The sequence below is a fragment of the Rhipicephalus sanguineus genome, chromosome 2, assembly GCF_013339695.2.
Source record: "Rhipicephalus sanguineus isolate Rsan-2018 chromosome 2, BIME_Rsan_1.4, whole genome shotgun sequence".
NCBI classification, from domain to species: Eukaryota; Metazoa; Arthropoda; class Arachnida; order Ixodida; family Ixodidae; genus Rhipicephalus; species Rhipicephalus sanguineus.
Window position 1 is genome coordinate 220,136,823 of NC_051177.1, and position 24,946 is coordinate 220,161,768.

Genomic DNA, 24,946 nt, shown 5'->3' on the forward strand with positions numbered 1-24,946 from the left:
TCACGTGATCACCAATATCACGTGATCTCTCTCCATCATGCATGAAGTGCGTGAAGTTGGACGGACAACATTTCAACAATGTTATTTCGTCATTGTGTAATCCTACAAGTGGTAGCGATCCCGTCGTGCTTTTTACAGCGAAGCTGCCTTTGCCTAACATGGGTGGTGGTGGTGGTGGTGGTGGTGGTGGTGGTGGTGGTGGTGGTGGTGGTGGTGGTGGTGGTGGTGGTGGTGGTGGTGGTTGTGGTGGTGGTGGTGGTGGTGGTGGTGGTAGTAGTAGTAGTAGTAGTAGTAGTAGTAGTAGTAGTAGTAGTAGTAGTAGTAGGCATCCGCTGAAACGCCATTGGCTGAGCCGGCAGGTCACGTGATCTCACTCTGACAAATCAAGTGTAAGCGCGCGTATTTCAATTCTAGCGGCGGATCACCAATATTACGTGGTCTCGCTCCATCATGCATGAAGTGCAGCGCGCACGGGAACGACGGACGAAAGAGAAGAAGCAAATGGGACGAGCGCTGACTCCCAACTGACATTTTTTATTGGAAAGGAAACAATATAAATACCTAGATTATCACAATCATGTCGGCCAAAAGAGACACCGAAGAAAATAAAAATAAAAAGCCGCAAATGAACTTCACAACTTGCGTGTCGGTGCAATCATACCTTACAAGTGTTAGATAATCAAATTCAATGTCACTCAAGGTGATCGATGGCCTGCTGACGCACGACTCTTCTCTCCTTCTGATATGGGAAGCTTCGACAATTTCTCTGGCGACCTGCTGTCTGTGATGTGTTAGAATTATTGTGTCGTCAAAACTGGGGACCAGCCGCACTCATGACAATGGTCAACGAGGGTAGATGGTCGGTCTTCAGTGAGTGAACGCTTGTGCTCTTTCAATCTGGTGCTGACACACCTTCCACTCTGCCTAATGTAAGTTTTGCCACGAGACAGTAGTATTTGATACAGAATTCCCACGTCACATTCAACAAATTTAGACACATGCTTCGCCCCGCATCCTGCAGCCCGTGCGTCAGTGATTTTTTGCGCATATAGACGAGATAGCCTTCGGGTGTGGAGAATAAGACATCTACACCATACCCCGTGGCGACATTCTTGATGACATGCGCTGACTTGTGAGCGTAACGTATTACTGCAACGCTTTTCGGTTTTCCTGATTGTGGCTCTTTTTTCTTTATGCTTGCTGTTCTGGAAATATTTGCGATTTTTTCCGCAGGCCAGAACGATGACATGATCGGGGTAGGATGCTCGTGGTAACCGCTTGATTTGCTCCTGAAAGCTTTGGGTATTGCCATATTCGCTTGAATTTCCCCACGCTGCGCGTATGCACACATTGTCATGAGTGCGGCTCCTCCCCTCATTTTGACGACACAATGATTCTCAGACATCACAGACAGCAGGTCGCCAGAGAAATAATCGAAGCTTTCCATATCAGAAGAAAAGGAGAGTTGTGTGTCAGCAGGCCGTCGATCACCTTGAGTGACATTGAATTTGACTTTCTGACTAACACTTGTAAAAGTGGATTGTATCGAAACGCAAGTTGTCCAGTTCATTTTTGTATTTGTATATTTTTTTCGGTTTCTTCTTTGGTCAACTTGGTTGTGATAATCTAGATACTAATAGTGTTTCCTTTGGAATAAAAATTTAAGTTGAGAGTCAGCGCTAATCCTGTTTGCTTCTTCTCTTTCGTCCCTCGTTCCCGTGCGCGCTGAACTTTACGCACGATGAAGATGTACCAACTCGCTCAAGTTGCTATAATATTGCAGTGATCTCGCCACCCAATAATGTAAACTTGCGAGCTTTCCTAATCACACGTGATCTTCATAGCCAATCATATAGAAATGAGCGTATTGAATTCTCCTGATTCTAGGTAGTTAGAACTCGTGTAGCCCGCACCGGCGTGTAGTCCGAACTCGACCGTGAACGCAAACGTCGTCTCCGTGCCGAAAAAGCAGCGTTCCGAGCTCGCGAATAGACTGCTTGGCAAGTGTCACTTGCTGGTGTAGCACTTTGTAATACTCAGCATAGCTCAGGCAGCTTCGCTGTCCGACGATTTTCATCGAGGGGATGGGCCGATGATTTTTCTACAGCGAAGCTGTTTAGCAAATCGTTCCTGGTCCGGCGAACCAAAATACTATCATAAGAAAGCGAAAATAGACACCCACCCTTTTGTAGCACCAAGCCACGAAGCTACAAATGGGTGGTTGTCTATTTTCCCTTTCTTAACTCTTCCGCCACCTTGCGGGAATCTGCAGAACTGATTTTCATTATATGTCCAGTTGCTTCGAGTTGTCGATGAATTCGCCCTCGCGCTGCCAATTGCTAGCTTCCTGGTTAGCTCAATTGGTAGAGCGACCGCCCCGGAAAGGCGTTGGTCCCGGGTTCGAACCCCGGACCAGGACGAATTTTTCGGCGACTAAGAGGCTTAATTTCTGAGAAATCCGTATGGATTTCCTTGTGGCTTCGTGCTACAAACGGGTGGTTGTCTATTTTCCCTTTCTTAACCCTTCCGCCACCTTGCGGGATTCCGCAGAACTGATTTTCATTTTAAAAGCTATCATCATCATAAACGGGTGTGTGGCACAGAAATTGGGTAAATCTCACTAGTCACCACTGGTCCACTAATAATGAGGCAGACAACAGTTGGCCCTACAAATAGTTGCGAAGCGATGGCGGCCCCGAAGCAATGGATGGCCTCCGTCACAGACGATGTGCCCGTGGATCTATGAGAGGTGCGAACGCTTGGCTTCAGCGCGAGCTTATGTCTCTGCAGTTTGGACATCCGTGTCGCGTCTGTGTCTGTGGTTTAACGCGAACCTCTGTGCGCTGAGATAAACGTGGAAACAATCTAGCATTACCTAGCTAAAGCCTATAGGAACGACCTATAGAAGCAACCTAGAAACAACCTGCATCAGCTAGCTATGTCCCAGAAACAACCTAGAAGCAACCAGGTTACTATTTCAGTACAAGCCAACGCGTTCCCAACAGACACAAGTTGCGAGGGTCCTTGCCTTCAAGCCTGCTGTATATGTGGCTGGCCTGTCTGAAGAGCAGCCCAGAGTAATGATGGCTGCGGCTGCAACCCCGTTCCAGTCCCCATCGGCGGCATCTTGCTCGCCGTTGCACCTCGCGGCGATACAGCCGTCCTACCATCCGGACCATTTGCACAAATCGCGCGCTTCTGCTGAAAGGCCACATCTCCCAACGCCGCCACAGCCGGAAGGATACCAACCGCTCGACTCCGATGGAATTACCTGCCATCGCTGTGGAGGCGTCGGTCACATAGCCCGCGAGTGCCCCTCAGGTCGGCGGAACGACCCGCTTCGCTGCCACCGATGCAAGTGAATCGGACATTTCGCTCACAGGGCCCGGGACGGGAGACGGCAGGGGCTACTCCAGCAAGCACCTACAAGACAGCAGTGCGGGTAGCGGCCTTGGCCGGCAACAAGGAGCCTCTCCTGAAAGTGCGGATTGGGCAGACTACATTTTTGGCCCTGCTAGATACAGGCGTAAGTATGAGCGTGCTTAAGAAGCCAGTGGCAAGGGCAGCGGAGGCGACGCGCGCCACATTCAGGACACTGGAACGAGCACTCCGACTGGCAACAGGTTGGTCGTAATCAACTACATCCTTAAAGTGCAAGATACATTGGGCCACAAGCAGCCGTATCTAACGCTTCCTGTGTGTGCCAGATTTGTGTCGGGACATTGTGTTTGCCAGATACTTTTTGACTGCGACAGGCATATCCGTATATGTAGCCCTGGTTGGGTGGACAAATGGAACTGAGCCATTTGTTAAGCGTGATAATAATATAACCACCGCTCTCGCGATAGAGGGAGGCGGCGAATCTCATTGTTTCCAGGGCCTCTTTGAAGTGTTTGTAGTCCCGTGAATAGGGAGCACCGTTCCAGCTGACGAAGGCATACAAACCATGAATAAAGTGCTCGATGTCTTCTATCATTTGTTTACTGTAATTCCTAGATGTACCACCCTCACTCAGCACTGCATTCACATTAAGGATAGTGGACCACCTCGCCACGGTTGTCTAGTGGTTATGGTACTCGGCTGCTGACTCGAAGGTCGTGGGATCGAATCTCGGCCGCGGCGGCTGCATTTTCAATGGAGGCGAAAATGTTTGATGCCCGTGCACTTAGATTGAGGTGCACGTTAAAGACAGGCATATCCTGTCTCAATTTTGCGCTGTTTTGTCCCCTGTTTAACCCTCTTGAGTGCTTCTCCATGTATCGACAACGCTTCGGTCGCCCGAAATTCGTGGATACCAGCGTGACAAAAGTATCTTCAGTTGGCCGAACTTATGTGCATTCCATGGGCTTCTGCCGTGGGACAATTTTAGTCATTTCTGCCGCGAGCTGCATGCGTCCAGTGGCAGTAGCGTGTTCTGACCGCCTGTGTTTGCATTGTAGGTGTCTGGGCCAGCCGCCGCGCAGAACCCCTCAGAGACGAGGACTAGACACTGAGTAACACGTCTTTTTCATAGCAAGACTCAGCCGCGACTCGCTGTCAACGGCCACTGAGCGTGAGCCGCGATCTTGCGCGTGTCCATCGTTCTCCTCTACAGTCGGCGCGCTCGCGGCTGCCGCTCCCATAGCATATAAAAGTTAGACACGCAGACGCCACAGTTACAAGGATATTGTGACGCGTGTACATTAAACGCATTTGAAGCGCGCCTACTGTCCCGAGCTGCACGCAGGGACAGCAGCGCCTTCCGAGCAGATGAACAATAATCCATTTCGGCAATTAGCACTTATTTGAAATTCGCGCTTTAGCTTGACATACAGGGGTTATCTACAACTGATATTTCTTATTTAGTTGCTTTCATACTTGGAGACTACCTAGTATCTTACTAATTAACAGTCATTGTTAAGCATCACGCCACCGCATTAACGAATGCCAAAGGCGTGCCGCGATGTCACTCTAGTCTAGTAAAATTGGTCAAGCACAACATCCACTAATTTACCATTGACATGTCTCCCGCAAAATATAAAAGTTCATGCACTTGTGTTTCTCCCTTGTTAACCTCCATGTGTACTTGGCACTACTCTTGCACAGATGACGCAGTACGAATTAAAAAAAAATGTGTATTACAGCTCGCTTGAATTGCTAGTATACTATATTAACAGGAGTAGACAGGTTAGCTTGCTCGCAATTCACAACTTTACATACATAACACAGAAACACGAGGGCGATAGCAAATGGGCACAAAACTGGAAAAACTCGGTCGTATGTGCACTCCCTCGCCCACCTGCACATTATGTTGAAGTTCACTTATACAACAGGCAGCTTCAATTATGGTACGATTGATGAAATATGACCCAATCTGCGTTATAACACAGTGATGACTTGTCGTCTAACTGCCTGTCACCTATTTCTCTTCCACAATGTATTGTAATGTGTAAATCATCTGTTATATTTGTTTGGTAATTGAAGGCAAGCCGCTACATTGAGCGAGCAGTGTTTCACCAATTTGTATTGCATGCAGAAGTTCATTTCTTCCATTTGCATGCACGACAAATAGTCATACCTCAACTGATACAAGAAACCGTGCTTGTATTGTTTCTTTTATCACTTGAGTTTATCGGTTTATTTGAATCAAAACAGTAGCAGCTGTCATGTCAGTGTAAGCATATGTATATTTCCATCTTTGTGCACAGAACCTGTGCACAATACAGAACACATAGAACAACATATACACTGCAGGCCAAGCACTGTACAGTCAAACCTCGGTGATACGAATCTCACGGGACCACCAAAAATATTCGGACCATCCGAAATTCGTATCACCAGAACACATGGAAAATGAGCATGCGACAAAAGAAAGCTGGTGTACATTTTCATTTATTGTTTGTCAGGGCCGCAGCAACGTCAGGAAGAACCCTGAATGATTGTCAGTTAAGTGTTCAGATGTCGGAAATTATACCAGCACTCGTATATATACTTCCCGTACGCGCGTATTTAATTAAGAACCAGGGGCGCTGTGACCCGCGACAGCAGTAGCCCCTTCCAAACTTTCGTATGCTTTTTTGCATGACACCGGAGTACTGCTGACGGTCCCGACGTGGGAGTCGCCCGCTGCGCGCTGACGCGCGCCTTGCAGGACCCAAATAAAGTTTTTTCAACCAACCAACCAACCGGAGTACTGCAGCAAAAGTAACGAAAGCAGCGCTTTGACGCGATGGATCAAGGCCACAAAATTACAGAACCAAGGTGTTGCGGATGTTTTTGGGAGATTTACGGCCGTGCCCGCACAAGTGCGACCTGAACGGTCACGCATGTTGACGTTGTGATGCCTGACTCCTTCGCCGTGACCGTCCTCGCCTTCTTTCCGTCCTCGTCCACCTTTCATAGGATGTCTGATACATGAGGCAGGCACGTGCAAACACAGTGCGATAGCAGCGCGCGTCGACGCGTTAGAAAAAAAAACCATGGCGCTAATGTCCCCTGTAATCTAAACACATAAGAGCCTTAACGATTTGCGCACACAATCTCGGTGGCCGTGACGCGTCTCTAAAGGTTTATCCTGACCATTAAAAAAGTGTTTTTCTAGGCAGTGAAAGCACTATTGTGCTTTTTGAGAACGACGGGCTTGTGGGAATGCCTCTGACTTGTGGTGCAATCCCGCACGCTGCATCTCTTCTGTCTCTCTTTCTTTCTCTTCTTTACTCTCTATTTCTCGTCTTTCTATTCCCTCTTCCCCGATTCCCCATTGCAGGGTAGCCAACCGGAAGTGTTTCTGGTTAACCTCCCTGCCTTCTCCTTTTCTATTTTCCTTCCTTCATACACCGTGATTCTGACGAATTGGCGGTGCGGCGCGCATGCCCACGCTTGAGTTCCCGCACTTGCACGTGCTTAGCGCGTCTTCCGCGACAGCGGGGACAGCACCTCTTCCTTCCTAGGCGGTAGCGCACGTTCGTATCAAACGTCGCCGGGTGAAAATCGGTTCGTAACAACCGTACTACATTACACTGCAGGCCAATGGGCCTTGGCCGGGACCGACGAAAAATTCGTATCACCCGGAAATTCGTATGAGCTGTGATCGTATCACCTAGGTTTCACTGTATATAACTCACACCAGTAAAACAACATGAAAGTAGTGTGTAAAACCTACTGACATGTGCACTTCACAGTGCCAGTATTTAAGCACAATAAAAAAATGGAATGCACAAGGAACTTCGTACCAGGCTACACATGAAGGCAACTGAAATGGTACAATAAGGCCAGCTTATCATTTTTCCGAGAAGAATGCAACCATGCAGATACGCATGTTCCAGTTTTTTTATTGCATTTGTTTGCACTATGATATCAAAACATGTCGTACATGATAATACAGTTGAGTTTCCTGCAGGAAAGTAAAAAATTGATTGTAGATCCACTTACCACGATTTATAAAAGCATTCAGCAATGCCCACAAAATCAGAACGCTGCCTTCATATATTGCTGCACATATTGACTCACAGATATCTGGAAACTAACGTAAATTTCTGGATTATGCTTGGGAACTTGTCGGCGTTATCACATTACTACAATGTACCAATACTTCTATTATGTATAATTAGTACATCTATGTTTACAATATGTCCATGTCAGCTAGTGCCATCTGCAACTTAATGTTCTTCATATTTAATTCCTCACTTCATGGCTTATGCATATTTACCACATTGAAAATTAAGCCCAGCATTATGGCTGCAAGGTCAACTTGAAATTAAGCAATCAAATGCTTAAAATTAAAAATTTCCTATAACTAGTGGCTGATGGCTTGGCACATTGGATCCTAGGACTTTATATGCCATGAGGTTGAATAAAATTTGACCGCGCACGTATAGAGGCTGCAAAGCAGTCAGGACTTAAAGGGGCCCTGCAACACTTTTCGAGCATGCTCAAAAAGCGCTGCCGATCGGTAGTCGAGGCTCCCGAAAACACGCGAGCCAAATATTATAGCGATGCGCACGGCCTGGAATTTACAATAAATTCTCAAAGTCAGCTGAAAATCGCTCCCTCTTCTCTCGACAAATGATGTATTAGTCCGCAATATATGACGCGATTGTCGGCAGTTCCACCATTGGCTGATGTTATAATCACGATGACACCCTCATTATTACTTTCGTTGTTAATCTTGAGTTCAATAAGTAGATAATATGTATGTTTATATTCTGTTATCGCGTTAAAAACACCGAACAAACATTATTATTAGCACTTCCGGTCTCACCGACAGCTCGTCTGCTCGTAGTTGCGTGGTTCCGTTTTCTTCGCCATGCGCAGTGCCGAAAACGTGAATACTTCTGTGCTTTTGACCATCGCCGGTTGCCGTTGAGAGTGGCAGCCGTTCGAGTGTTGCCTCGTCAGCTGGGAACTGCATCGTCGGCACGTTCTCACGACCGACCGAGGCAGCCGTGCAGCATGTGTCCGATAACAATGCTGGCGTCCGGTAATGGCGGCGCTTCGGGGTCGTCTGCCAGTGCCGTCTTACGAGGCGGTGTGTCGGAGTATGGGCCGAAACCGATCTCAGCTGTCATTCGTTCCAAACGAGCGCGCAGGTTTGCTTCCATGGTTGGCAGAGCGATGAAAACACTACGGCGTTCGAGGTGCACACCCAACATTACCAAACCGACGCGTAGTTTTCAAGCACACGCGATACACATCGGCTCCGCTCGACGAGAACGACGCAAGCCGACCGGAAGTGGCGGCACAGACCACGTGGTTGCGCCCAGACGTCAGAGAGAAAAAAAATGAAGAAAAAATTTCCGCCGGCGCTCTTGGGCGGAGCCTCGCTCGTCTGCGCTCCCTCCCTCGAGTCGCTGCCTAGCTCTCCGCGCGCTCGCGGCGTTGAGTTGAGGGAGAAAGCTGCGGAACGTGATCTCTATAATTTGGTAACACCACTTTGACTTGACGGATTCGAAAAATTTTTGCGGCATATGACTCGTGAAGAGTCATACGTCAATAATGAGACTATTCCAATATAACTAAGAAAGGTGTTGCAGGGCCCCTTTAAGTTCATAGTTAAAGAATGCGGGAAAACAAAAATACAACACACATAGAAATGAAGGGGGCAGGACGACGCAGTACTAGCAGCTGAAGTTTAACACGTGCTTGGGATGTTTTAGACATGTTTTTACTCTTTCTGCGGCTGCGTGATTGTTTAGTTTTGTAGTTTTTTTTATACTGTGTGTATATCTTTCTGTGGTTTGCATTAAACTTCAGTTGCTAGAAGCGAATCGTCCTGTGCCTTGCATTTTCATTTCTCTGTGTTGTGTGAATACTCATCAACTCGACCAACGGTCCATTTTAGGATAAAGTCTGCTGAATAAAGCCGGTTCCACTAAGCGTCATTTTGAACAATACGAGATATTCAAATGCACATGCTACTGGAAAGGTTGCACGCGGTATCATGCATAGCACTCTGCATCAATCCCAGTATTTGCGCAAATGCTATAAGACGTACAAAATGTTCGAGATAGTGTACAGTGAGGCACAGTGGAGTGTTCCCGCAATACACTGCCTTGAACACATGCAGTTTACGAGCAACTCTTGCTGCTTTGCCAGAAATGTCTTCCTCAAAATGATACAAAAAAGAAGTTCATTAAGCTTTCTATAAAAATGAATTTCTCACCAAGGACTCACACTTGGTTATACTTATTGCAGGCTTTTTAACAAATCATGAACCAAATGCAAAACTGTGAGGCTGCGAAGTAGTTCCTTGTGAACTTTTCACTTAAAGGGGTACTGACACGAACATTTTCAGTTGTTCTTTTTTTGCGTCAACTGAAAGGTGAAGTCCTCAAGAGCCTAGAAAAGGTAGTGAGTTGCTCTGTTCGGGACTATAGATGAGGTATTCATGGCAAAAATTAACAGCGTACTTGTAATGAGGACAAAAAACACCTGGACACAATACCACCACATTTACTTTGTTAGAAATTGTCTTAACAGTGAGAATACTGTGTACAGATCATAAACACTATGACAACATGATGGAAAACAAACTAACGACAAGAAAGAAACAGGGTGATTCAACAACGTGGTTTAACAGGTTCAACTGACTTATATCAATGTTATTAAAATAGCCTTGCACAACTAATATATCTCATAAAGGCACATGCACATGTAACCCTGGCAATTTCCAGTGCTTATATGTGTCTAACGAAGTGACAATACCAAAAATGCATGTTCTTCACAACACACACTGTCACTTAGCGGCTGTCTGTCACATCCTATGGCCATAATTATGTTTCATCAATGGTCATAACTATGTGACGATTATGCCACATGTCAATGCGCACAAATTGACATCAAGACGGACCATCAAAACAAGCAAATCAAGCATGAAAGCAGCATAAAAAGAAAACAAATTTGGCCTCAATGCACATTTCATGACATGACAGCGTGATAATAGCGGCCTTTTTCTTTTTTTATGCGGAGGATCCCAGTGCGCATTATGCGCGATGTGACGAAGTTCTCTAGCTCGAATCCTCGCCCTAAGAACCTTGAATCATTACTCCAGCTACAATTGCCATCCAAGATTTCTCGACGTGACGCTGCAATGCTGTGCCGGTTGTGAATCGGTGTAGCGTTGACTAACTCACTCATCCATCGCATTGGCATGGCAGATTCATCCATGTGCGAAAGCTCCAGTTGTACAGAGACTATTGAACATGCCTTGCGCCATTTGATGAATATCGCCAGACTCCCCAGTGTCCCTTGAATAGACTGGATGTCCGGCCCTTTAATGAAGCAAAGATCTTAGGAGCCTGGTCGCGCAGCATATCAGCCCAGAAAGCCACACGAGCCCTCCTGCGATACTTGAAAAGAAGCTTATTGAGCGATCGCCTGTGAAACTCGGCACTGTGGGTGTGATGTCACATGTGTCTATCCTTCTCTCTCTCTCTCTTTTACTTCTCTATTCCCCCTGCCAATGTGTATGTAGGGTAGCAAACTGGAAGCACTGTCTAGTTAACCTCCCTACCTTTCCTACATTCCTTTTCTCTCTCTCTCTCTTCTTTTTTTTTTGCTTTAGCGTATACTTCTTGAAAGCACTCTGCTTCACTTATGCTTTATCGCAAGGAAGGAAATTATGTTGTACAGGCATATTTTTTCAAGGCGCACTCGCGTATCAATTGGCTGGCCATGCGAAGCATGTGCTATATTCACAGGAATTTCTAAATACGCATTACACATCGTCGCTATGTGAGCTTAATGACTTTTCCTTCTTTTTTCCGATTTTTCACTGCACTTTTCACGCGACGCAATGTGCAGAACGACACCTACAGCTGCCCGAGCGACGATAAGGACGCGCGAACAGAGGAGACATAAGTATTACTTACCTTTGTGTTCCCGATGGTACCGCGAACGCAGCGCGCCCATCATCTGCTTGGTAATATACACATCGTGTCATCGTCACATCATATCGCACCCGACGTAAGACATATTGCAATCTCGTAAAACCGGGTATTTCACGTTCAGCGGCGAGAGCAGTCACAAAACGCGCACACACGGCCCACACAGCTGGGCACAGTGGGCAGTTCAGAAGCGGCGTTCACGAGGCCAAGGTAATCCCATGACGGCTTTGGCTGGGCATCCCGCACGCTGTTAGGGCCAGCCTAAAACGACTCTCTTCTCGCGTTTCTTTCTTTTTTTCTTTTATTCCCTTTCGCGTGCGCATACGTCGCGACGCTTTCTCACATCTCGCTTGTATTCTGACGCGTCTGATTGTCTGATTTCCTCACTTTTGCCGACGAGCACGCGGGCTGCAGCCGTCCGAAGGTCGAAGGGCATTTTATCTCGTTTCCTCCCGTTCACAGCGGCCGCTAAAAAAGAATCGCGTTTTTTTTTCTTTTTTTTCCTTTTGTGTCGCGTTTCCTGCGCACGGGATTTATTCCATGCGTTGAGGCAGGCCGCCTTGCACAATTCGTTATATACTGAGTGTGCATTCCATGCCAGTCGGCCACATCGAGGGCTTGCCGGCTTTTCCTTTTAGTTTAATTTTGATTTGATGGCACAAGGATATAAGCGAAGTCCCGAAGCGAAGTAACGAGAGTATCAATGCAAATAGATCGCGTCAGCTTAGACCCCAGACGCGATACACCGCGCCAGACAGCGCGGCGCATCGAGAAGCAGACGACCGGAACTATTAGTTGCCAGCAGCAGCCGTCAACATCGCCAAGTTCCGCGGAAAGGAAACCACACAACATTGAAGCGAGGTGACGTAATGCACTGGCGGGGCACCTCGAACGGCGCTGCCTTTCTCCTCCAGAATGAAGCGAGTTGAGAGGGATTTAAGAAGGTAAATATAGCGATCGCTATATCTCCGGTCCTACTTCAGCTTTTCGAAAAATTCTTTCGGCTATATATTCCTGGTAAGGGTCCGACTCATTGCAGGGTGTTTCTCACGCGAAGCGTGAGGGGTGGTTCATGACCCCTTTAAGTGACACCGTACAACTCGTAGGAGAGCAGCCTCGTGACAGTCATCTCTCAAAATTGAAAACCGTGGTTCAAGGGGCTATGCTCTCGAATTCCGACCTTGAGCATTGCCCCATGATGTGAATCGTAATAGCGCGGAAGCAACACAAAGGACAAGAAGGGACGCAGACAAGTGCTAACTTTCTGCTAAACTTGATAGCGAAACGAAAGGCATATGAAGGCAGTGTATGAAATGACAAACAGAAAGAGTAAAGGCAGTCACGTGTCAAACAAGCATCAACAGAATTAACGGCGCGTGTATGAACATGGCAAGTGCGGCAAAGCAAAACCAAAAGTTCAACCCCCCCTCCCTCCCCCCCCCCCCCCAGAAAAAAGAAACCCCGAAAAGAACCCGGGTGGTGTCACCGCATGCGTGAACCCGCACCTTTCATAAACGCAACCTCTTTATCACAAAGTCATATGGACGGCTTGCTCACGTATGAGCAGCACTCCCGCTTCATCTGAGCCGCTTCAACAATGATGCAGGTGGGCTCCTCTTTGTGCCGGTACACTACAGGTGTGCTATGCAGGATGGCCCGAGCTTCTCGGGCACACGAGTTTGCTCCGAACTCGCGCTACGGCGGTCGTGATAGGAAGACAGTGCGGAGCGCGCGATAGCCGCGTTGATAAAAACAGCTACAAGAACGAGCAGGGCGTCACAAACGCATGTGCGGTATCTGCGGCAGTTTTCAAAAGAACACGGCGTGCGAACGCGTCAGTGCCGCCACTCAGTCAATATTTCAACAGTGCAGCGACGTCAGCGTGATTGTCGCGCTCTCTTTTTGCCAACTGAACATCGCGCCTCCCACAGGCGTGTTCGTGGGCGTTTGTCCTCTTTTGGGCAAGTTCTTTCGTTCCACCGGCAGCATGGAAATTTCCACTCGCGAAGGCAACAAGGGCGCACACGCGACACTCTCGTGCAGCTCCTACCGCTTCTCTCGAATATTACAAATAAATAAATAGACAGGTTACTGCTACTTACGTTACACGTCTGAAAATGTTGCTGCGGTAAGGAATCGGTAGAAGCAACGTCTCCACCAACACGTTAATAGCAACATTTCTCGCCGCAGATGCCACCAGGGGGGCTTGCTTCGTGGCTGTGAGTTGTACGTCGTGAGCGCGGTGAAATTGAATGCGAGACATCGTAGCCACGTGATGAGAGACAGAGAGAACAACTTTATTGAGGTCCGTTACAGACGTGATGAAGAACGTCCCACACGATGATATAACCTTTACTGCTTCGTGCGTGTGTGCATAGTCTGTGCTAATATGTTCATAGATGAACTGTGCCGATCGCTGGTGTTGCGGCGTGAGCACTGGTCCTCGGCAAGAGCAAACCCGGTGCGCGGCGGACCCGATCTTCGCCACGGGCGTCTGTCAATAAAACTGATTGGCGCGGGAACTCGGGCACAAACTTGTTGATTCTGAAAAGGCCCCAGTTCAACTCGTGACTGTCAGAGTGCCGGTGTGCCTGTCAAGCGTTTCATGCGGTGGACGATAAGCGGCAGCGTTGTTGCATATGAAATAATTTGGTCAGCTTGCACTACTCGTGCAAGGCCGGAGCCATCGTAGGAGCTTGTGATCACCTAGCTTCTTTGAGCTTTTTACGTGACTCGTCTACTCAGTCGGTCTGCTTCGGAGAGAAGACCGCGTCAGTTCGGTCTCAATTTTGATTGTGTTAATTAGCTAGGTCTTAAGTGACATGATGTTGAATAGCCCTGTCTTAATTGGTATGTTTTATCTACACGACATTAATTACTAAGGTGTAATCGGCAAGGCTGTAATTAGTACGGAGCTAATGAGCATAGCCATAATTAGAACGATCTTAATTAGCATGGTCTTAGTGAACAACCTTCTAATCAGTTTGGTTTTAATTAGCACACCCCTAATTAGCGTGGCGTTAATTAACGTGGTAATAATTACCTTGGTATTAGCTTTAAACGGCTTAATTAGCTCGGTCTTAGCATGGCCTGGCTTAATTAGCTTGATTATAGCATGTCCTGACTTAATTAGTTAGGTATACCACCCAGCCAATTAGCTAATCAGCCGGGCGCACGTGCTCGGGGAGCGAGCAGACGACGAGTAAGAGGACGAACAGGGCGGGCCCCGGCCGAGCAGCGCACTAGAATGTACCATGATAATTACACACGTGGCCTCGGCGATTAGCTCCGGCCGCGGTGTTGTAAGGCACTCGGCTGGAGCTAATCTCAGAGGCCACGGTGCTGATTATTTTAAATGATACTTAGTGCAGACAATAAAGGCCTGGAAATGAGTTTAAACCGCCCGTACCTCTAAAAAATATCGTTAGTAAACGTTCCTGACAGTTTTCTTGCATGGGTGCACCTGCACTCAGTGGAATGACAAACAAATGAAAGAAGACGCCTCTGGTTTGAAGACACCACCCAACTTTGTCGACCGCCCTTGACGTGACGCCGCGTTCTATCGTAACCAATGAAACGCAGCGCGCGCTCAGGGATGGATTTGACCTTTTCGTACTGTTAGCTCGTTCAAAAGGGGGCGTCGCCAGAGCTCGGAAAGATTCCGACTTTCGCCAAACTCGGGCCAACCTGCATAGTACCCCAGAAGTGTTATCAAACGCAGGGCGACAACCACACTGATCACCGTGAAGAACCTAGAAAACCATCCCTCTTGTTCCGGACGTTTGCATGTTCACGAAGACGGTCGTTGAGGCACCTGCCAGTCTGTCCAACGTAGCAGGCACCACACGACAGATCAGTTCTGTAAACCAACCCGCCCACACAATACACGAACCGGTTACGATGCTTTACCTTACATCCTAAGTCCCGTCTCGCAACAGGGCTGCTCTTCTGCGAGAGCGAGGTGAGCTTGTGCGGAGCCGAAAAACAACGCGCACACCCACGTGTTCACCAATCTTCTTCAGCCTGTGAGATAGATGGTGTTTGAACGGGACGACCGCGACTTTGTCGCGTCTTACCACGCTCTCTTGGGCACCATTATTTGCAGTGCGGCCTTAGTACTTCTGAGTTCTGTGGACGCTTTCGGCGACGAGGACGGCCTGCATATATATATATATATATATATATATATATATATATATATATATATATATATATATATATATATATATATATATATATATATCACAATGCAGTTTAACTGAAAGTTAGCGCTTGTCTGCGTCCCTTCTTGTCTTTTTGTTGCTTCTACGCTATTACGATTCTGATCAGAGAGCACCAACTAGCCCAGTCTGCCACGCCTGTGATCATCGCCTTTTTCATGACCTGTCAGAAACAACAGCACTGCAGCTAAGCGGCCTGCTCGTTCAGCAAATAGGCAACAAGGAGGTACCATGGCTACCTTCTAATCTCCGGCACCTGGCATTGACAATGGCGCATGCATGACCACCCCACTGCGGCCCACGCTGAATTTTTCCAAACTATGAGACGTGTAGCTGCACGATTCGTCTGGCTGGGCCTGCGGGCGGACATATCAAAGTATGAGCAGTGCTGTGGTATATGTCAGCGCACAAAAGTTAGGCGCAAGAACCCCGAAGGCCTGACAAGCAGTCAGTGGGTAACAGCACCCATGGAAGAGCTTGTAATGTTGACCTTATTGGACCCTTGCAGTCTACACCTCGTGGCCGCAAGTACTTGCTAGTAGTCATTGACAAGTTTACAACGTTTCCAGAGCAGTTCCTTCTACGAGTAGGACCAGTGCAAAAATACTGGAGTGCATGGTCCAGGTCTTCTGCCGCCATGGGACACCTGTGGCCATCACCAGAGACAACGGGAAGCTCTTCATTAGCATACTGTGGCGCAACCTCCTGAAACACTGAGGAATCAAGGATCGGCATACTGTGTTTTACCGGCTGGCTGGACAGATGCTTGAGCGTCACAATGGCATGATTAAGAGGTGTCTACGAGCGTGCTGCACTAACCACAAAGACTGGGACCGGCATAGACCCAGAGGTCAAGTTATGATCTTCATCGACTGCCAACAACCATCAAAGACGATGACCTGGTGTTCTTGGACGCTTACACGCTGCGTGACGCGACCAAGGGTGTTGCGACCAAGTTGGCATCTCGCGGCGAGGTGGATCTTATCGTGTGCTCAAGCAGGTTGGTGAAAATGGCTTCAGCCCCAGTGACCCAGCTACGGCACGTCGTCGAACCGTCGCTCATGCCGATGAGTTGGTGCTGTACCACAAACCATTACTTCTCCCGCCCGCCCCGGATTCACGATTCGAGGGGGTGGGGGGAAGTTGCGAGAGATGAAATGGAGTGAAGAGTGAGCGTGTGTTGATTGCGGGTCTCGGAGGCTGTATGTAGTTGCCGGGAGAAGAACGAGATGGCACGAATGCCGAGCGATCAAGGAGACGAGGCAAGGCAAAAGCTTGCAGATATCTTATCGGGCATCATGGCAGGAGAACCGATACCAGAGGATTGGCTATGTGGCCGAGAGATCCTGGTGCCGAAGAGAGGAGGAGATGCAAGGTTGCTACGTGAGTACAGACCCCTCACAGTTACAAACGCGCTATACCGAAATTTCGGACAAATATTAAGGACATGGATGGGCGGCTGGGCAGATCATGACGACAAGTTGACAGAGCTACAGCATGGTTTCCGCAGCAGACGGCACCTCGAGGATAATGTATTTGTGCTCACCCAGGCTATCGAGATAGCACGAAAGGAGAACAGAGCACTACACACTTGTTTTCTCGACGTCGCCAAGGCATATGATAGCGTACCGCATGGTCCTTTGTTTCAGTACATGACGCAGATTGGCATGCCGAAGACATGGATCAGTCTACTGCGTCGGCTATACACGGCCAATACACCAGAGCACGCCTGTCTCGCACCCAGGCTGCTGGCGAGCCGAGCGGATACTCTCGCACCCAGACGCCGGGCTGATCGAGCTGCCAAGGCGCGCGCGGGCTGCACTAATTAAACAGGGAAAGCTGCAGTTCTGAGGCTTTAAAGTGCGAAAAAGTACCCGTTCACGCCACTTCTGCGTATAAGAGCTCGTCTGGGCACTACTGCTTCGTCTTTGGATGCCAAAACAAGCAGCGCAAGAAAAGGATATTAGCGTTGTCTGCGACGATTACGACACGCCACGGAAATAGTGACGGTGCGGTGTTTTCAGCTTCGCCGCGAGTGGATAACTGTGATTCAAGCAAAAAAAAAAAAGCTAGGAGCCCAGTGAAAATGCGCGAGTAAGTACACTAACTGCGTGTATTCTGCAGTGTGATGCCCACCTATTTCATTTTGCGAACCCATTTTGCGTGACACGCAGCTGGGTTGAAGGCAGGCGCGAGCTTTGTGTGGGGGTGAACTTCATATCTTTGAGCGTTTCTTTTGACGTAAATCTAGTGCAAGGTAGTGCTTTCAAGCACAAGCAATCAGCATGCTTTGCCACTTTCAACGTAGTATTAAGCTTTAGTGCTTTTGATGGCATCCACGCCTTCGAGATTTCGTCTTCAAAAGGTAATAACTGGCACGGTGCTCCTCAACAGCTGGCCAGAATTTCGTGCTTTCATTTCAGTGTTTGATTTCCCCAAATTTATTTGGACACGAGGCATCCAGCTGCACATAATACATATATTGGCACGTAACGTAGTAAACAGTACTCGCGTCAGTGTCCTTTACTTCGCAGGCGTAGCTAACCGGCTTAACTAAGAGTAGCACAGTTTCGCTTGTAAAGCACTATCGTTACAAGAATAAAATCGCGGAGGTAGCTTCCAAAAGAGATCGCTGAAGGATACTGCAGGTTATACTTTCTGATAGCACGCTTTTGTGAGCAAGACGCATTATTGTAAGAGCGCTCGTGAAACAAAAATTACGTTTCGCGAAACTACCCGTAAAGCGTACTCTAATTATTATGCAATGCATGCTGAAATGATGAGCTTTCACAAAATTTTGTGCACAACTTGTAATATGGGGCAACAAAACATCGTTTCACTCTTTCGCGAGCTGCACTGCAATTACGATTCACGCGTAGTACAGCGAGCACGTTTTTTTTTTTTTTTACAAATGTAACAGCGTACGTATCTGACGAAGTTGCTTCCGCAGCCCACTCAGCACGTTCTGTATACATTGTGGACTTGCATGAGCAAGATGTTCTTGATGTTCCAATAAAATCAGCGAAAATGTCCAGGCCAGAAAAGACGCGAAACACGCTCTCCGACGGGCTGAGTTTCGGGAGTTTCACGTTTGCTCTGTGTAGCGTCTGCTGGCGTGGCAGCCCGCGCATGTTGTTTCGTCGCGTGTGCGGTAGATGGCGCGACGCGCGATGCAAATATGGCGGTGCGCATGGAATTCGCTGTGTTCTGGTCTATACGGTGGTGGCGTGTTTTGCCGAAGCTCAAGCCGAACCAGTGACGGTGAAGCGGGGTCTCAAAAAGGGATACCCATTGTAGCGGCTGCTGTATATGCTGTATATAGGCAGCCTCAAGAGGACGCTGCAGGCGGATGAAGGTGGATTCTCTCTTGCTCACTCATATGGAGGAGCACCAGTGCCCTGGGGGCTTCCGGGCTGGGTATAAGCAGATGATATTGTACTGATGGCTGACAGTCTGCGTCACCTGCAGCACCTAGTTTCATTATCGGCAAATCACCTGAGCAAACTCTGACTCAGCTTCAATCCCAAGAAATGAGTGGTGCTGGTGTTCGCAGGCACAGACACAACTGCAGAGGGTGGGCATATTCTGTGGAAAGAAGAGTACAGATACCTCGGTGTGCAACTAAGCACATCAAGTCATGTTCTAGACATCCATGAGGAAAGCATCCGACAAACATCACGCAAAGCGGCGTACGTGATGCGCAAACGAAGCCTTTGGGGCTGCGACCACTTCCTGCTAGTTCGGGAAATGTGGAAGTGTGTGCATGTCGCATGCCCTTCGTTTGCCAAAGCTGTATTAACCTTCCAACCAGGAACCAGACAGTGGCTGGAACGAGGGCAGCGAGTGGTTGGTCAACTGGCCTAGGGCTGCCACGGACGGGTTGCTATAGAGGTCATTCAGGAGACGCTGGATGGTCGTCGTATGAGGCTCGAGAAGCCAGAAGCAAGATATACTACGAGGGCCGCCTGCGTCTCCTCAATGACAACAGGTGGGCAAGGTGCTTGTGCCGATACGCCAGCCTGACTGAAATAAGGACACAGTACACTGCGCGGGTGTACACCCTACGCCGAAAGTTTGGTTTCTTCGCGAAACACGTGAAGGCAAGCAGGGAGTGCGGATGGGCCCGTGCCGCTCAAGAACAGGTACGGGAGGAAGAGAACGATCAGTGGCGGAAGGCGATGCGCCCCAAGGCAACCTTGACGGTGTATCATGTTACAAGAACGAAATAGAAAAGGAGCGCATGTACGACAACAATGGTGGTAGTGGCCTTTTGTCTGGAACGCAGGCAGGGGCACTGCGAACACTTGTCTACCGTCGCCGATTCGACGAGAATACCGACGACACGAGGGCGATGTGTCGGGTGTGCGAGCAGGAAGAAGAAGCTATCCGCCATTAAGTGCTACGCTGTACGTGTTTGGGTCCACGCCAGCGATCATGGCATTTTTAAACCATCGTTCTCGTTATTAGGAATACTACCATGTATTCAAACAAATGATACTACAACAAAACACCTCACTTCTCTCGTCCCCAGGCAGTTTGCGGTCACGTCCGCTAGGGGGATGCGGGAGCACATGTCGTGCAATGGCCGCGTCTCTCGCGTTGTTTACTTCCTTGCACATGTGTAGGTCAGTCATTCTTTAATCATTTGGGATGGCGTGTGCCACGGGTGCCACTTCCGCGAAGACAACGTGGTCCGGCGCAGAGACGCGGGCGCTCATACGCCTTTGGGAGGAGCAAATGAGTGCTGCCAAAACACGCTCCAAACGCCCGTCACCACTACGCGTCCCTTCTGCACCGGAGTCCGCCATTTTTGTTTTCGATTTGTCTTGGATATGACACTGTCTTGTCTCGGCTCGCGATGGCCAATGATGTTATGCGGTTGCAATATTTACTTCATTTACGCGCAAGGTTTATTGTAAATAATGTTCATGCCTATAATACGCAATTAAACTGCGAGCATTGTCAAAAATACGAAATATATGTTGCGCTACTAAGCCACCAATTGCCACTGCCATCATTTCCAAAGCACACTTCTCTTTCTCGTGTAGCAGCGCACCGCCTAAGTGACACTCAGTGAGCATAAGTGCACTCGCTCAAAATGACACTAAATTTGCCACTGTGACAGGGGTCTAACTCCCCAAGCTGACCCAGCCCCCTACACTTGGAGAAGAGAAGGAAATGTCTGGCCCTCGTGTCTGTCAGTTCGCGTTTTCGCTTCTTCCTCGTCCTCTTTGCGCCATACCAGTTTGCCTCAAGAAGGAAATGTCTTGCACTGCCTTGCCATGGTTGTGCTTCTCAAGGATGGAGACCAGAACGTTAGGCAGCTAAAGAACTAGACTTTTCGTACCCACATAAACATAGATGTAGGCAAAAACTAGAAGCAGCGCGAAAAAAACGACGACAAAAATAGGAACACACACAACAGGACTAGCGCTGAACTGCCAACTGAATGTTTATTGAAGAATCACCACTTATAGCTATGCCACCAAAAACGCCTTGTCACACAAAAAACGCCACAAAAAAACCAACGATTGCGGACATGCGTATTGCTAAACTAACAGGTGTTTATCGAGAAAAGATCTCTCATGAGTAGTTAAACTAAGTGACGCCGCGCTGACACACTTATCTCCAGCTTTATTGATAAAATAAGCTTCCACGATTTCTCTTTCTTTTTTGGATTTTCCAAACGTCAAAAAACTAGTTTGCCCGAACTTGGGTGTGCATGCGCATTTTTTACAGTGCGAGGCTAGATGGCTGCCATAGCCATTTTTGACATTGTTCTTATGTTGCCTGGCCCTATCATTAAAACATTGCCCAGTTTGTCCGATGTACACTCTCCCACAACTCAATGGTATCTCATAAACAACATCAGAGGTGCACTTGGTGAACTTCGTTTCATGGTTAGTAGTACATATCATTTGTTTTCGACCTTTCATAGCATTACACAGCGTTGAAAGTTTACGAGGAGCAGAAAATACGAGGTTGACTTGGTGCCTGTTGGCCACTTTCTTCAGGTTATGCGATAACCTGTGCACATATGGTATCACATGAAACGGTCTCTTGTCTTTTTCTTGCTCATCAGTTTTTCTTCCTGAACGTTTCAATCTTTGTAGCAAAGTTTCACTCACAGCTGTGATGACGGAAGTAGGGTAACCGAATGATTTAAGTCTTTCGGTCTGATGCATTAGGCTAGAAATGATATGTACTACTAACCATGAAACGAAGTTCACCAAGTGCACCTCTGATGTTGTTTATGAGATACCATTGAGTTGTGGGAGAGTGTACATCGGACAAACTGGGCAATGCTTTAATGATAGGGCCAGGCAACATAAGAACAATGTCAAAAATGGCTATGGCAGCCATCTAGCCTCGCACTGTAAAAAATGCGCATGCACACCCAAGTTCGGGCAAACTAGTTTTTTGACGTTTGGAAAATCCAAAAAAGAAAGAGAAATCGTGGAAGCTTATTTTATCAATAAAGCTGGAGATAAGTGTGTCAGCGCGGCGTCACTTAGTTTAACTACTCATGAGAGATCTTTTCTCGATAAACACCTGTTAGTTTAGCAATACGCATGTCCGCAATCGTTGGTTTTTTTGTGGCGTTTTTTGTGTGACAAGGCGTTTTTGGTGGCATAGCTATAAGTGGTGATTCTTCAATAAACATTCAGTTGGCAGTTCAGCGCTAGTCCTGTTGTGTGTGTTCCTATTTTTGTCGTCGTTTTTTTCGCGCTGCTTCTAGTTTTCGCATCATGAACCGACTCGCCCAAACCTACAAGTTGTTGCTAACACAGATGTAGGCAGTTACTTATTTACAATGGAACTGTTGCCATGTCACTTCACAGAGCCAAAAGTCCCGCGATTAGAACTCTCGTGAGGAGCCAGGTTTTGACCCCCTGATCACACGTCCCTGATCTCCTCACGGCAAATCATGGCATCCCAGCACGGATTGGGCCAACTAGAACTTTTATTTGCTGACGATATTTTCTCCTTTTCTGCTTCGTTGCTTAAGAAACTGCATCAGTGAGGTGAGATGAACGACCGACAAACCTGTTTTAGAAGCATACGCTCATGAAACACACAACAGCACGGCAATACATTCTATTGAGGTTCTCTCTGCACACTGAGAACGGGACAAGAGCAAACAGCCGTCATGTTCATCTGTGCGCTACACCAACGAGCGAGACCATCAAACCCCCCCAGCGGCGATGTACCCTTTACGTCCCTTTGTGGGACCTTCAGGAAATTGTAGTCTGACGCCAAAAGAGCTGGTTATTACTGGCACACATCGCGCGTCGCTGCTTCTACAAAAGATCTTCAGACGATGACGCACGGCTGTCAAAAAGTCCCTGCCGATCCATAATAGAGGTCTCATGTGCGACATGCGCCTATTTGGGCACAAAGCAGTGATCGAACGTTCTTTTGAGAAGAGGTCGTTGTCGATATCCTCCCTCCTACGCGGGGTCACACTTGCAGATTTGCTATCGGAAAAGTCATAGTTCTTTTGGGTCACTGGTTTACTGCTGAACCAATTGCTGAAACCTTATCATATTGTAATTTTGGGAAGTTTCATGACGATCCGTGGCCGCCAGCGGCGTACAACCGCGCAGAGCACAGGACGCTGAGTTTGTGGACGTACTGCACCCACCGCGGAAGTTATGTTGAATTCCAATGGCGGAGTCGGAGCAAGGTTTTCTGCTCCCTTAGGAGCAAGTGTGTTCGAATGGCAGAGTGAGGGCGAGAGTGAAGCGTTCCAATGGGAGAGTCGAAGTGGATTTAGAGCGTGAGTCACTCCGTTGAGCAGGAAAAGTTGCTCCACCAAAATCGGCGGAGTCGACCGGAACTCGGCGTGACGTACTTCCTTTAACACGTTTGCCTGAATGGGGGCGCTGCCGCTGTCGCGTGTTATGATAGTAACGGCGGACGATATGGGCGTCTGGGCAAATCGTGCGGCATTGCTTCCGCTGATCGATAGCGACAGCTGTGAGTCAGAGAACTCCAGTTCCTGCACGAGTGATTCATCGGACAGTGACAGCGATGCTGAAACTGCCGCGTACGAGCGGGAATTTGATAGCGGAATTAGCAGAATGGAATAACTACACGCAAGGTATTCTGGGCAACTCAAGCGCTTCCGCTTCCTCCTTGCTCCCATGCTTGCTCCGGCGGCGCGGGTTGTGTTCCAATCGCGGATTTGGAGGCGTTGCTCTACGCCAGAATCGAGTGCTCACTCGCAGAGTCCATCGGCTGCTCCGACTCTCCCATTGGAATTCAACATTAGAGAAACACCCTCATAACCGCGGAAAAAAGGCCCACGTCGTGCGGCTTGACAGATAAATGTAGAGGGATCATTCTGAACACACTGAATTATTCTCCAGTTTCGCCGCCATTTGCTCTACGTCCCTTTTAAATAAAGCAGTCGTGGTCCATAAATGTTTTCACGAACAAGAGATGAATTTGTTTAATTTTTACTTTTCATTTATGTCTGCCTGTTGCTTCGGCCCTATCCCTTAGTAAATATATATAGTGCGAGAGCTACATGATACTGCCGCAACAGCGCTGGAACGTGCAGTAATAGCATAGGTCCATAAACAAGGCCTGGGTCAAAATATGTTCGCTTGACGAAATATCTGGCTTGAAAAACGACAATTACGAATTCCGTGCCGAGTAATGTCCCCTTACCTCGACCCGTATGCATCCGATGAGTAAGCGTCGAGAATCGTAGTTGCCCCTGCATTACCAAACCTGAACAAAGCCCGAAAATAACTCGCAGTCGCTTCGTCCACATTCTACCAGTCCTACCTGCGTAGTCGAATGGCCACCTTCTACCAGTGCAACATCGTTAGGAAGGCAGACACCATTATAACATGAAAAAAAAAAAGAGCGCGGCACAAACCGTGCATAACTTACACTGAAGAAAAGGAATAAACGCTGACCACAATAAAAACACTTTAAAAACAAACAAGACGTTTCGGCTCGCGCATGGGAGCCTTGTTCACCAAGAACGTTCGCTTGTTCGCCGAAACGTCTTGTTTGTTTTTAAAGTGTTTTATTGTGGTCGGCGTTTATTCCTTTTCTTCAATGCCTCCTCCCGACCAGACGGGATTCCGTCAAACCTTGGATTTCATAATTTACACTGCTGAAACCTGCAAGGAGAAGCCCTCAAAGAGGAGTTTTATAAATGATTTTGAAGGGTCGCACGATGCTCGGGAACGAGAGAAATGAAGCGATGAGCTGGTCAGCTATGCTCATTCCGCAGAGGCCCACAAAGACGTCCTAAATTTGCTTCAGTGGTAGAAGTTAAGAACAACGTCTGCCAATGCCTTCACAATTCGAAAGACAGATGTTGTGCGCTCCGGCGGTTAGCGG

At 48.0% G+C, this 24,946-nt stretch overlaps 1 non-coding gene across 1 annotated transcript; it reads left to right on the forward strand.

Moving 5' to 3' along the window:
- The first annotated feature begins 2,345 nt into the window (after positions 1-2,345).
- On the forward strand, positions 2,346-2,419 carry Trnas-gga (transfer RNA serine (anticodon GGA)). Its single transcript has one exon. It is a non-coding gene; the product is annotated as a tRNA-Ser (tRNA).
- Positions 2,420-24,946: the final 22,527 nt, after the last annotated feature.